At 35.9% G+C, this 12,338-nt stretch overlaps 1 protein-coding gene across 2 annotated transcripts in view; it reads left to right on the forward strand.

Annotated features, from left to right (window-relative positions):
* The window catches only part of SUPT3H (SPT3 homolog, SAGA and STAGA complex component), a 530,133-nt gene that overhangs the window by 61,470 nt on the left and 456,325 nt on the right, over positions 1-12,338 (forward strand). The window lies entirely within an intron of this gene.

Below are 12,338 nucleotides of genomic sequence, written 5' to 3' on the forward strand. Positions count from 1 at the left end.
AAAATGATATATTTGGGTAATTACTCATAACTCTTATTAGTAGTGATAAAATTGACAGTTCTTGAGTCCTGCCAGTGTAATTAGTCATAAGACTTTTGACTTGATGATCACTGAATGTTGATTAGGTGTATTTAAAAGTTGTAACCAGCTAAGATAAGATCACAGTTTCATTCTAGATATTTTCATAGGGAAAACAGAATCTACCAAGAAAATTGGAAACTCAGTTTCCTGTCCCTATTATCGTGATACCCTTTTGTTGCTGCATGGTTCTGGCAGGGAGGTACCAGGGAAATTGTGGTCTGCAGCTTCTCCAGAGAACAGATTTATAGAACAAAGAGCGCACATAGGATACACAGAAAGATTGTTTAAAGAAAAATTTGGCCCTTGCTTCTCAGGAATTGGTCATGGATGTGGATGCTGATTGGATGCTAGATTTTAAAAGAGCTTTATAAACCTTTTGCAGGATACTTGAGGAAACTTGAAAATGGCCTGAATATTGATACACTCTGGAATATTTATCAAGTGTGATAATATTATTACACATACCTAGGAAAATATCCTTATCCTTAAAGGAGGTGCATGATGAATTAGTTTCAGGAAGTCAAATACAAGAAAATAACGTGAAACAAACATGGCAGAATGTTGACAATTAATGAATCCAGGCAAGGGGTATATAGGCATTCGTTTTACTATTTATCAACTTAAATAGTGAGTTCTGAAAGGTGAAGCATTTTGTGGAAAAGGTGTATGGGGATTGGTTTCATGCTGAAATCAAATAGAGATCTGAGGAAGTTTTATTTGTTTGTATAATCAGTTTTAAAAAATAAATCAGTATAAATAGCCTGGGCTGTACAAACAATTTTAGATTTTAGTTCATAGTTTTTTTATACTTAAATGCTGTTCACCAACACAATTTTCACAAATTTATACATAGAAAAGATAAATTGGAAATGGCATTCTGAAAGTACCAACTTTTGAAATTTTACATTTGTATTACAGTACTGCAAGTCTAGACTGATAAGCCAGAGATTCTTAGAGGATCAAAACAGGCACCGTTCATTACCGTGTCATTTGTTTATTCTTAAGTGGATGCTTCTAAAATATACAAAAGTACTTTAAAAATATAGTCATGTTAAAAACATATTACTGAATTGTGCTACTGCTTTTAACTTTATTAAGTTATCCCTGTCAAGAAGTATTTTAATGAGCAGAAGCCTGTTATCTCTATATGCAAATTGTCAATCCTGAATCTGTGTTATACTAGTTAATATCCATCAGGGGTCTATCCATTTGTTCTATAGAGGGCCAGATAGAATGTAGTTTTGGCTTTGTAGGCCGTAGGGTTTCTGTCTGCTACTTAACTGTGCCATTGTAGTCTGAAAGCAGACAATAAGTAAGTTAGACAGTAAGTGAATGAATGTCCATGGCTGTGTTCCAGTAAAACTTTGTATACATAAACGGGCAGCTGGCCTGCCACAGTTTGTTAACTCCTGGCACCTATACTTTAGATACAGAAATTTGTTGCCAGTGGATAGCCTCTTTTGTAGGACGGGCAAGAAGAGTTTGAAATAAGGATCAAACTTTTAGTTTACTTATTGTAATGAATTCTTAAAGTATTTGCAAAATCTGTCTTTGTTTTTTGTTTTTTGTTTCTTACATTAAAGATTACATGTATGGGTCTTCTGAATCGTGTTGAATCAAACGGTGCGTTTTCATCTTGATCATGTAATTATTATGTATTGTAAATAGTTTTATAAGGTACCCTGAGATCCTTTTAGGGATAAGGTTGGAATCCAAATAAATCTTCATTATAGACTACCCCCACCGTATCATAATTCTCAATATTTAATTTACCTAGTTAATTTTTACTAATAAGAAAGATGTGAAGAAATTTGATTAGTGATTGTGATGAGCTGTTTTCCCTCTTTTCCATTTATATTTGAGTTTAAATCTGAGTAGAATAAGGAATTAATTATTTTTGGTACTAATCTCCAGAAATTCATTGCATCCATCATTGGACATAAATATCCAAAGTACATTAGGTTTCTGAGGATTCATCTACATTAGCTATGCTGAGTGTTACTTAGTGGCTGCTGCTGCTGGTTGTAACTGAACAGGAAAAGTACCAGTTTTTAAAATTGGTAAGGAGCATAGGAACCCATATTCCGATCTGAATTTGAGACCTGTAGTGTATTAATATTTTAGGTTTTCAATAATTGAACAATATGTAAATGAGATCGCTTTAAGCAAAAGTTTATATTATTGAACACCTTATTTTATCCATGAGCATTTTAAGCAATTCCAGTTATTGCACACATACCTAAAGATCAGACAGTTGAAAAATTATTATTATGTAAATCTCATGTATTTTCATCACAAAGTAGCAGTCTTCTACTTTTATTTCTCCCATATAAGCTCTGGCCATTGTCTGCCCTCATTTATGATAAAGTTTTAACATGGTTGTTTTTATACTTCTCCCCTTTCACCAATACTTAATTACAAAAGAGACACATAAATCATTGTAGGTAATAAGAATAGTCTGTCTGCAAATGAAACATAAAAATACTGATATACAGACACTCAAAAAGCATCATTCAGGGTCATTAATGTGAGTTCAAACTGTTCTGTCTGCCTTAATAGATTTTATTTTATTGTTTGAATGTTCATTTATTTATTTTGAGAGAGAGAGCAGGGGAGGGGCAGAGAGAGAGAGAGAGGGAGAGAGAGAATCCCAAGCAGGCTCTGTGATGTCAGCACAGAGCCCAGTGCTGGGCTTGATCTCATGAACCTTGAGATCATGACCTGAGCTGAAATCAAGAGTTGGGCATTTAATGGACTGAGCCACCCAGGCGCCCCTACCTTAGTAGACTTTAAAGGTATCACTGTGGGGGCACCTGGGTGGCTCAGTTGGTTAAGCGTCTGACTCTTTACTTTGGCTCAGGTCACAATCTCATAGTTCTTGAGTTTGAGCCCCACATCGGGTTTGTGCTGACAGCATGGAACCTGCTTGAGATTTTCTCCCCCTTTCTCTCTCTCTACTCTTCCCCTGCTGGCTGGCTCTCTCTCTCTCTCTCTCTCTCTCTCTTTCTCTTCTCTTTCAATAAATAAATAAATAAATAAATAAATAAACTTAAAAAATTAAATGGTATCACTGTGTTACAACAATTTATTAAACTAGTAGACAGGAGGAACATTTTATTAAGCATACTTTGTTTAAAAAATAAAGAAATACTTAATATTTATGTAGGGAATATTTTCATCTAAAAGAGAGTTTTGGCATTTAAAATGATAATATTCACTTATTAGGAAAATTAACCTTTGAAGAATAAAACCTGACCTAAAAATGATATGGTTAAATACAGACTTAATTATTATGTTTTGCTCTTTGTACTATTTTAAATCTCTAGCACTTTTGTCTTTTAGCTGTCCATTAGAAAAAATGAATCCTAAAGATTGCATGTTTCTGATATAATTTACAGATTATTCAGTGTAATTGATACGTGTGGCAGCATTCCTATGTAGTCATTTTCTGCATGAAATCTTCATAAAGTTTAATATTGAAAAATGTCAAAAGAGCTATTTAAAAAAATTAATAGGCTTTTTCTTTAGAGCAGTTTCAATTTCACAGGAAAATTTCACAGCACAGAGTTTCCATACATCCCCTTTCCTCCTCCAAAGCCCTGTTTCCCCTATCATTAATGTCTTGCATTGGTACCCTGTTTGTTACAATTGATGAACTGATATTGATTGCTACGTATTTGTTAAGTAAAGTCAGTAGTTTACGTTAGAGGTCATTTTTTTTTTTTAGGTTTATTCATTTATTTTGAGACAGAGAGAGAGCGAGCACAAGCACGAGCAGGAAGGGGCAGAGAGAGGGAGAGAGAAAAAGTCCTAAGCAGGCTCCGCACTATCAGCTTGGAGCCTGACACAGGGCCCCTACGTAGGACTCGAATTCAGGAACCATGCGGTCAAGACCTGAGCAGAAATCAAAGGTTGGCTGCTTAACTGACTGAGCCATCCAGGAACCCCTAGAGGTAATTTTTTGTTTTTTTTTTAAGTTATTTATTTGAGAGAGTGAGAGAGTACGAGCAGGGTAGGTAGGGGCAGAGACCGAGAGAGAGGCAGCGCAGAACCCAATGTGTAGCTTAAACTCACAAACTGTGAGATCATGACCTGAGCCAAACCAAGAGTCGGAGGCTAACCAACTAAGCCACCCAGGCCCAACTAGAGGTCATTCTTTATGTTATGTAGTTACAGGTTGTATCAAATATATGATTTTATGCATATTATCCATATTATAGTATCCTACAGAATAGTGTCCCTAAAAATCCCTGTGGCATTTTGATTATATACACATAACATAAAATTTAGCATCTTAACCAGTTTAGATATTGATCTTTTTATTGTCTTGATAGTATTGTCTTTTTCAGCATGTCAGATAGTTGGAATCATACAAAATGTAGTCTTTTCAGACAGGATTCTTTCACTTAACAGTATTCATTTCAGGTTCCATGTCTTTTTTGTAGCCTGATGGCTAATTTCTTTTTTGTGGTTTCATCACTAATTACTTTTTACTTTTTTACTGAATAATACTTCATTGTATGAATGTACAATGGTTTGTTTATTCATTCAACTATTGAAGGACATCTTGGTTGCTTCCACTTTCTGTCAGTCCTGAATGAAGCTGCTATGAATGCGAGTACAGGTTTTTGTGTAGACATAAGTTTTCAACTCATTTGGGTAAATACTTAGGAAGATGGTTATGGCTTAAGGCTATGTCTGACTTGGTAAGAAATTGGCAAACTGTTGTCCAGAGTGGCGGTATCATTTAGCATGCGTGCCAGTAATGAATGAGAGCTCCTGTCGCTCCACATTGTCGTCAGCATTTGCTGTTCTCACTCTTTTGGCTTTTAGCCATTCTAACAGATATGTAATGATACCTCCTCATTGTTTTAATATTGCAGTACCTCAACCATAAATGGTGATCAGTGTCTTTTCATGTGCTTATTGGCATCGATATATCTTCTTTGGGTGGTGTCTGTTCAGATATTTGCCCTGTTTTTACTTTATTATTTTTTATTCAGTTAAGAAGTCTTTATACTTGTATTTGTTGGTGGACACTTGAGGTGTTACATTAATTTCTCTTACATTTAGAAAGTTAGTTATTTCCAGGGGTGCCTGGGTGGCTCAGTCGGTTAAGTGTCCGACTTCAGCTCAGGTCACAATCTTGTGGTCCGTGAGTTCCAGCCCCGCGTCGGACTCTGTGCTGATGGCTCAGAGCCTGGAGCCTGCTTCGGATTCTGTGTCTCCCTCTCTCTCTGCCCCTACCCTGCTCTGTGCGTGCATTCTCTCTCTGTCTCTTTCAAAAATGATAAACATTAAAAAATTTTTTAAATAAAAAAAAAGGTAACTTACTACAGCAGTGGTTCATGCCATTGACAAAGATCAGTTGCCTGTATTTTTGTGGGTCTGTTTCTGGACTCCCTGTTCTGTTCCATTGATTGAGAGGTCTGCTCTTTTGCTAGTACCACACTGGCTGGATTAGTATAGCTTTATTATGTTATAGTAATAGGATATCAGTTTGTTGGTGGTATTCATAAAGTAACTTGTTGGGATTTTCACTGGGATTGCATTGAATGGTTACATCCATTTGGAGAAAACTGACATCTTAACAGTGTTTTCTTCCTGTCAGTGAGAACCTTTATCTAGATCTTCTGGTCTTCTTTCATCTTATTCATAGAGTTTTGTAGTTTACCTCATATGGATCTTCTGTGTATTTTGTTAGATTAATAGCCAAATATTCATTTTTATGCCAATATAATGTCTCAGGTTTCAAATTCCAATGCTTGATTGCTGGTGTTTAGGAAAGTAATTGGTTTTCATATATTGATCTTACATTCTAAGGCCTTGCTGCTAATTAGCAATTATTTCCAGGAGCATTTTGTTGATTCTTTATGATTTTCTGTATAGACATTCATGTCATCTGTGAGCAAGGACAGTTTTATTTCTTTCTTTCCAATCTTTGTACCTGTTATTTTCTTTCCTTGGCTTATTGCATCAGCTGTAACTTCCAGTATGGTGTGGAATAGGGATGGTGAAAGAGAATATCCTTGCCTTGTTACTGATTTTACTAGGAGAGCATCTAGTTCGTTACCATTAGGTAGGACGTTAGCTGTAGGTTTTTTGCCAGTGTTCTTTACCAAGTTGAGGAGGTTCCCCTCTGTTTCTAGTCTGATGAGAATTTTTACCATGAGTGGTGTTGAATTGTGTCAGTGTTTTTTCCATATACATTGAAAGGAGCATATGGTCTTTTTTCTTTAGCCTGTTGATGGGTTGGATAATACCAGTTGATTTTCAAATGTTGAATGGACCTTTAATACCTAGAATAAATCCTATTTCATCATGGTGTGTAATTCTTTTTTATACATTATTGGATTTGATTTGATTTTATACATTATTGGATTTGATTTGTGGCAGATTTTTTGCATCTGTGTTCATGGACGATACTATTTTGTATTTGTCCTTACTTGTACTATCTTTGTCTGATTTTGGTATTAGACTAATGCTAACCTCATAGAATGAGTTAGGAAGGGTTCTCTCTGGATTAGATTGTTGAGAATTGTTGAGAATTGTGGAGAATTTCTTCCTTAAACATTTGCTTCACCGGTGAAGCCATCTTGACCTGGTGCTTTCTGTTTCGAAGGGTTCATAATTATTTATTCAATTCTGAAAATAGGTATAGACTAAATCAGATTATCTACTTCTCCTTATGTAAGTTTTGGTAGCTTGTGTCTTTCAAGGAATTCGTCCATTTATCTGTGTTTCCACATTTGGGACATGGAGTTGTTCATGGTAGTACTTTGTTATTCTTTTAAATGTCCTTGGGATAAGTAGTAATGTCCCCTCTTTCACTCATGTAATTTGTATCTTCTTCTTTTTTTTTTTTTTTTTAATCTGGCTAGAGGTTTATAAGTTTATATTTTTCAAAGAACTAGCTTTTGGTTTCATCACTCCTATTAATTTCCCATTTTCAATTGCTTTAATTTTGGTTTGAAAGTTTATTTTCTCCTGCCTACTTTGAGTTTAATTTGTCCTTTATCTATTTTCCTATAGTGGAAACTTAGATTATTGATTTTAGATGTTTCTTCATTTCTGATATATGCATACAGTGCTATCAGTCTCTCTCTAAACACTTTTTCTGTATCCACAAATTTTGATGGGTTTTATTTTCATTTAGTTTGAAATATTTTTAAACTTCTCGAGACTTTTTTTGACCCATTATTTATTGATTTAGTTGGATTAATATATACCATATTTGTTGCTATTGTCCATCATGGCCCTTGTTCTTTGTTTCTTTTTTGAGGAGGGGTTTTCCACTCTTTAATTTTTTTCCTGGTGTTAATTGATCATTTTGTATCATTGTATTTTCTTTCCTCCCTTAACATATTAAACTTTTTTTTCCTTTTTTTAAAAACTTTTTTTAGTGGTTACTCTAGAGTTTAGAATATACACTTAAAACTAATCCAACTCCAATGTGACATAACACTATATGACTTAATAGGTACTGCCAAGTATCTTATAAAAGAGTACCCTCCTTTACAAAGCATTGGTAAAGCCTTGGTGTCATTCATTTCACTTAGCTATAAGTTATAATCATTGAGTATATGGTTGCTGGTATTATTTTGAACAGGCTGTTACTTGTTAGATCAATTAATAATAGATAAAATAAAAATTTAACTTTATTTATTCCTTGTCTGATAATTGACCCTTTTTCAAGAGACAGACACACATCTGTGTTTCTGACCTATCTTTTCTTACTCTTTGAAGAATTTCTTCTAACATTTTTTACAAGGCAGTACTTGTAATGAATTCCCTCGTGTGTGTGTGTGTGTGTGTGTGAGAGACAGGGAGAGAGAGGGAGAGAGAGAATTTTATTTCTCCACTTTTGAAGAATCATTTTACTGGACCCAGAATTCTAAGTTGTTTTATTTTTCTTTCAACACTTAAAATATTTCATATTATATCTCTTTTCTTGCTTGCATAGTTTCTGATGAGAAGTCCAATGTGATTCTTTCTCTCTTTCTGATGAGAAGTCCATTGTGACCTGTAGATATGGTTTTTGTTTTGTGTGTGTGTGTGTGTGTGTGTGTGTGTGTGTGTGTGTTTATTTTTCTGGCTGCTTTCAAGACTTTTTGTTTGTTTTTCTACGCTTTGAATATGATATGCTTAGGTGTCAGTATTTTGGTATTTATCTTTCTTGGTTTTCTGTGCACTCCCTGAATCTGTGGTTTGGTGCCTGTTCTTAATTTTGGAAAATTCCCAAACATTTTTACTTTAAACATTTATTTTTTTAAAGTTTACTTATTTATTTTGAGAGAGAGATAGAGCAGGGGAGGGGCAGAGAGAGATGGAGAGAGAGTCCCAAGCAGATTCTGCATTATCAGCACAGAGCCTGATATGGGGCTTGAACTTATGAACTGTGAGATCACGACCCAAGTCAAAACCAAGAGTCGGATGCCTGGGTGAGCCACCTAGATGCCCCTCAAATATTTATTTCCTTTTCCTCTTTCTTCTCCCTTTGATCTTAACTATTACATATATGTTACTTTTTGGGTAATTTTCTCACAATTCTTGAAAATTCTTTTTAAATTTTTCTTTTCACCTTTCAGTTTTGGAAGTTTATTGACATATCTTCAGGCTCTGTGATTCTTTCCTATACCATGTTCAGTCTACTGATGAGCCCATTGCCTTTTTTTTTTTTTAGAGTGTTTGATTTTTTTTGGTTTTTTTTTAGCTTTTTTCTTTCTTTTTTTCTTTTTTTAAAATTCTTTTTATTTAAAAAAATTTTTTTAATGTTTATTGATTTTTGAGACAGAGACAGAGCATGAATGGGGGAGGGGCAGAGAGAGAGGGAGACACAGAATCTGAAGCAGGCTCCAGGCTCTGAGCTGTCAGCACAGAGCCCAACGTGGGGCTTGAACTCACACACCGTGAGATCGTGACTGGAGCCAAAGTCTGATGCTCAACCGACTGAGCCACCCAGGCGCCCCTTCTTTATTTTTTTCTTAGTATTTTCATCTCTTTGCTTATACTACCCATGTTCTCACTTGATGTCCACTTGTTCCATTAGAGCCCTTATGCTAGTCATAGTTATTGTAAATTTTAGTCTGATTTTGAAATTGCTGCCATATCTGAGTTTAGTTCTGATTCTTACTGTATCTCTTCAAATTGATGTTTTGCCTAATTAGCATGTCTTGTAATTTTTTGTTGAAAGTCAGATGTAATATATCTGGTAAAAGAAATAGGTAGGCCTTCAGTGTGAAGTTTTTATGTTTATCTGGCTAGTAGTTACCTGTGTTTACTGTTCCTGTAGCCATAGTGTCAGGGACAAAAATTTTCTCTAGTATCCCTGTTTTTGTTTCTCTCTTTGTCATTGGGTTTCCTTTGAGACTCCTTCGGCTTGTAGGTCTTTCAGCTCTACTCCTAGGGAAGAAGCTGATTGATGTGGTAGTAGGTGTGGGAGAAGGGGAAGTGGAATATAATCCTATGATTAGTTTTTAGTCTTTTAGTGAGCCTGTGACTTTCATAAGTGCTTCTCTTATTCTCCTCTCCCCTCACCTTACAGTGGGTTGAATCAGAAGACCAGAGGAGCAGGGTGTGAATATTTTTGTTTCCTCATGTGCAAGGCTAGATGAAGCTGGAGTTGTATATTTCCCTTCTCTCATTCCAAAGACTAGTGGGTGCTGGAGTTGAGTGTTTTCCTTTCTGTAGGGCAGTCAAGTCTTTGATGTAATGCAAGTTGGTTAGATTTTGGTAAATTGTTCCCTTGAAGGGCTTTTGTTCAGCAGAACCCTGGAGCTTTTTCAAAATGCTTACTTTCCCCTTTCCCTGCTGAAGGGGAGTTTTCCTTGATATTTACCGTGAGAACATGGTGTGTTTCTGGAAGTAAAACACAGCATGGACTCTTGCTAGTCCATGCTTAACCTTTAGAAATTAACGAATACCTACTCTTTAAGTGTTCCTACCTGGTTCCAGTTGCGGGTTCTGCTTCTGGTAAACTGTAACTCTTTGCATTCCGTTTTCTGTCTCCACCAGTGTTTACCACACTGGTTTGCCCTGTGACCTCGATTCTCTGATAATTTAAGAAGAGTGGGTTGATTTTCAGTTTGTTTAGCTTTTTTCTTATCTTGAGGGAAGGGAGTGACACCTTCCAACCTGTTTACATGTCAGATTGGAAACTAGAAGTCAGAACCTATTTTTACAACAATTTTATGTATAGCATTATCTTAAAATATGGAATTTTTCATTTGTTCATTCTATCAGCATTTACTAAATGCTGATTATGTATTAAGCTCTGTGTTAGTGCTGAGATTATAGAGTTAAATAAGGCATAGTTCATAAATCAAATGAATTTATATTGAAGGAGCTATTTGAAGTACACAAGTCAATGAATATAGTACTGTGTGTTGAATACTACAATGCATAAACTTGAAATGCATGTAACTTGAACATGATACTAGGTATTGGTGGTAAAGTAATTTCAGTCAGATGGAGGGATTCAGTGAAAGTCACTCAGAATTGGTGAAAATGAGCTGAACTGGAAGGACTGTTACAAGTTGACTCAACACCTATAGGCAGGAAGGGCAAGAGGAGGGAAATACAGTGAAGGAATGTTATGGACCCAGACCACATGGGATAGCATGAAGCATTTTGTGAATTGCACTCAATTTTAAGATATAATTAAAGATGCCAGATCAAAAATTGGGTGAAAAAATGGCTAGAGAAGCATCTGGAAGGGTAGAGGTTGTTCATCAGGAAGGCCCTTATTTGTTAAGCTATTTAAATTGATTGAACCTTATGTTCAAAACTAAGGGGAATCATTATTGGGTGTTTTGAGGGGAAGGAAGTGACATGATGTAGCTGTAGAATGATCTGATAGCAGTGTGGAGGATATATTATTAGATGGAACCAGGAGGATTTTGTAGTTGAAAGAGAGCCTGCATGAATTAAAATGATAGAAGCAAAGCAAACTCGCCAAACCATGGATGGAAGTTGATAGTTTATGTGGCATGTAGTTCTGTTCATAAACAAAGTAATAGACGGAGTGGCCATTTTGTAGAGCATTGTTAGAATAGACTTATCTAACTGAATTTAGGTGAATGTATTTGTGAAAAGGTTTTTGTTACTTAATAAATTGAAAACATGACAGATCACGTATATTTTCTCTCATAGCACTAAATCATGAAGTGCAGTAAATAATGCGTGGAGACAATAAATATTGCGGTTATATTGGAGCTGGTATGAAAAGACCATGATATTTTGTTTTTTTTCCAAAAGGTTATTTATAAATGCAGGTGGTGACATAAAGTGAATTATGTTCCAGTAATGTGAAAGCTGTTGGTTCTTATTTATAGCTAAAACCTGGTATTTCTTACTTTGAATAATGGAGGTAGCCTTGAATCTTAGTTTGGAAATATCTGTGAACTGTGATTAGCCACATTATTTTCCAGGCTTTATACTTCAAGATAAATATTGCTTGCATAATTCGTGGATTTTTCCTTGAAAAGCAAGCAAACAAACAAGCAAACACTAAAACCTGAAGAAGCCTATTCACTAGTGGTTTCTGTTGGAAATGTGTTCAGAGTCAGAAGAAGATCAGACCATGCATTTAATCTTAATGGAAGCAACGCTGCCTTTGCCCTCAGTTGGGTTTCTTTAATCAGTTCTTTCTTAGAATAAAAATTTCAGCTTGGGGGTGCCTGGGTGGCTCAGTTTGTTAAGTGTCTGACTCTTGATTTCAGCTCAGGTCATGATCTCATGGTTCCTGGGATCCAACACCACATCAGGCTCTGCACTGAAAGTGTGGAGCCTGCTTGGGATTCTCTCTCTTCCTCTCTCTCTCTCTCTCTCTGCCCCTCCCCTGCTTGTGCTCTCTTTCCCTGTCTCTCAAAAGTGAATGAATAAGTTAAAAACATTTTTTGAGCTCGTTGACTTCCTCTGCTGTTTGTGTTCTTTTAGCACTCAAGTGTATTTTAATGGCAAGTATATTAGTGACTGGTGACGATTTTGTACCATTGGTTACATTTAAAAAAAAAAAAAAGGTGGGGGGATAGTGGCCTGGGTGGCTCAGTCGGTTGAGCATCCAACTTTGGCTCAGGTCATGATCTCATGGTTTGTGAGTTCAGGCCCCGAGTTGGGCTCTGTGCTGACAGCTCAGAGCCTGGAGCCTGCTTCAGATTCTGTGTCTCCCTCTCTTTCTGCCCCTCCCCCACTCATGGTGTGTCTTGCTCTGTCTCAAAAATAAATAAACGTTAAAAAAATTTCGTTAAAAAAAAAGG

This window comes from Acinonyx jubatus, chromosome B2 (assembly GCF_027475565.1).
Source record: "Acinonyx jubatus isolate Ajub_Pintada_27869175 chromosome B2, VMU_Ajub_asm_v1.0, whole genome shotgun sequence".
Taxonomy (NCBI): Eukaryota; Metazoa; Chordata; class Mammalia; order Carnivora; family Felidae; genus Acinonyx; species Acinonyx jubatus.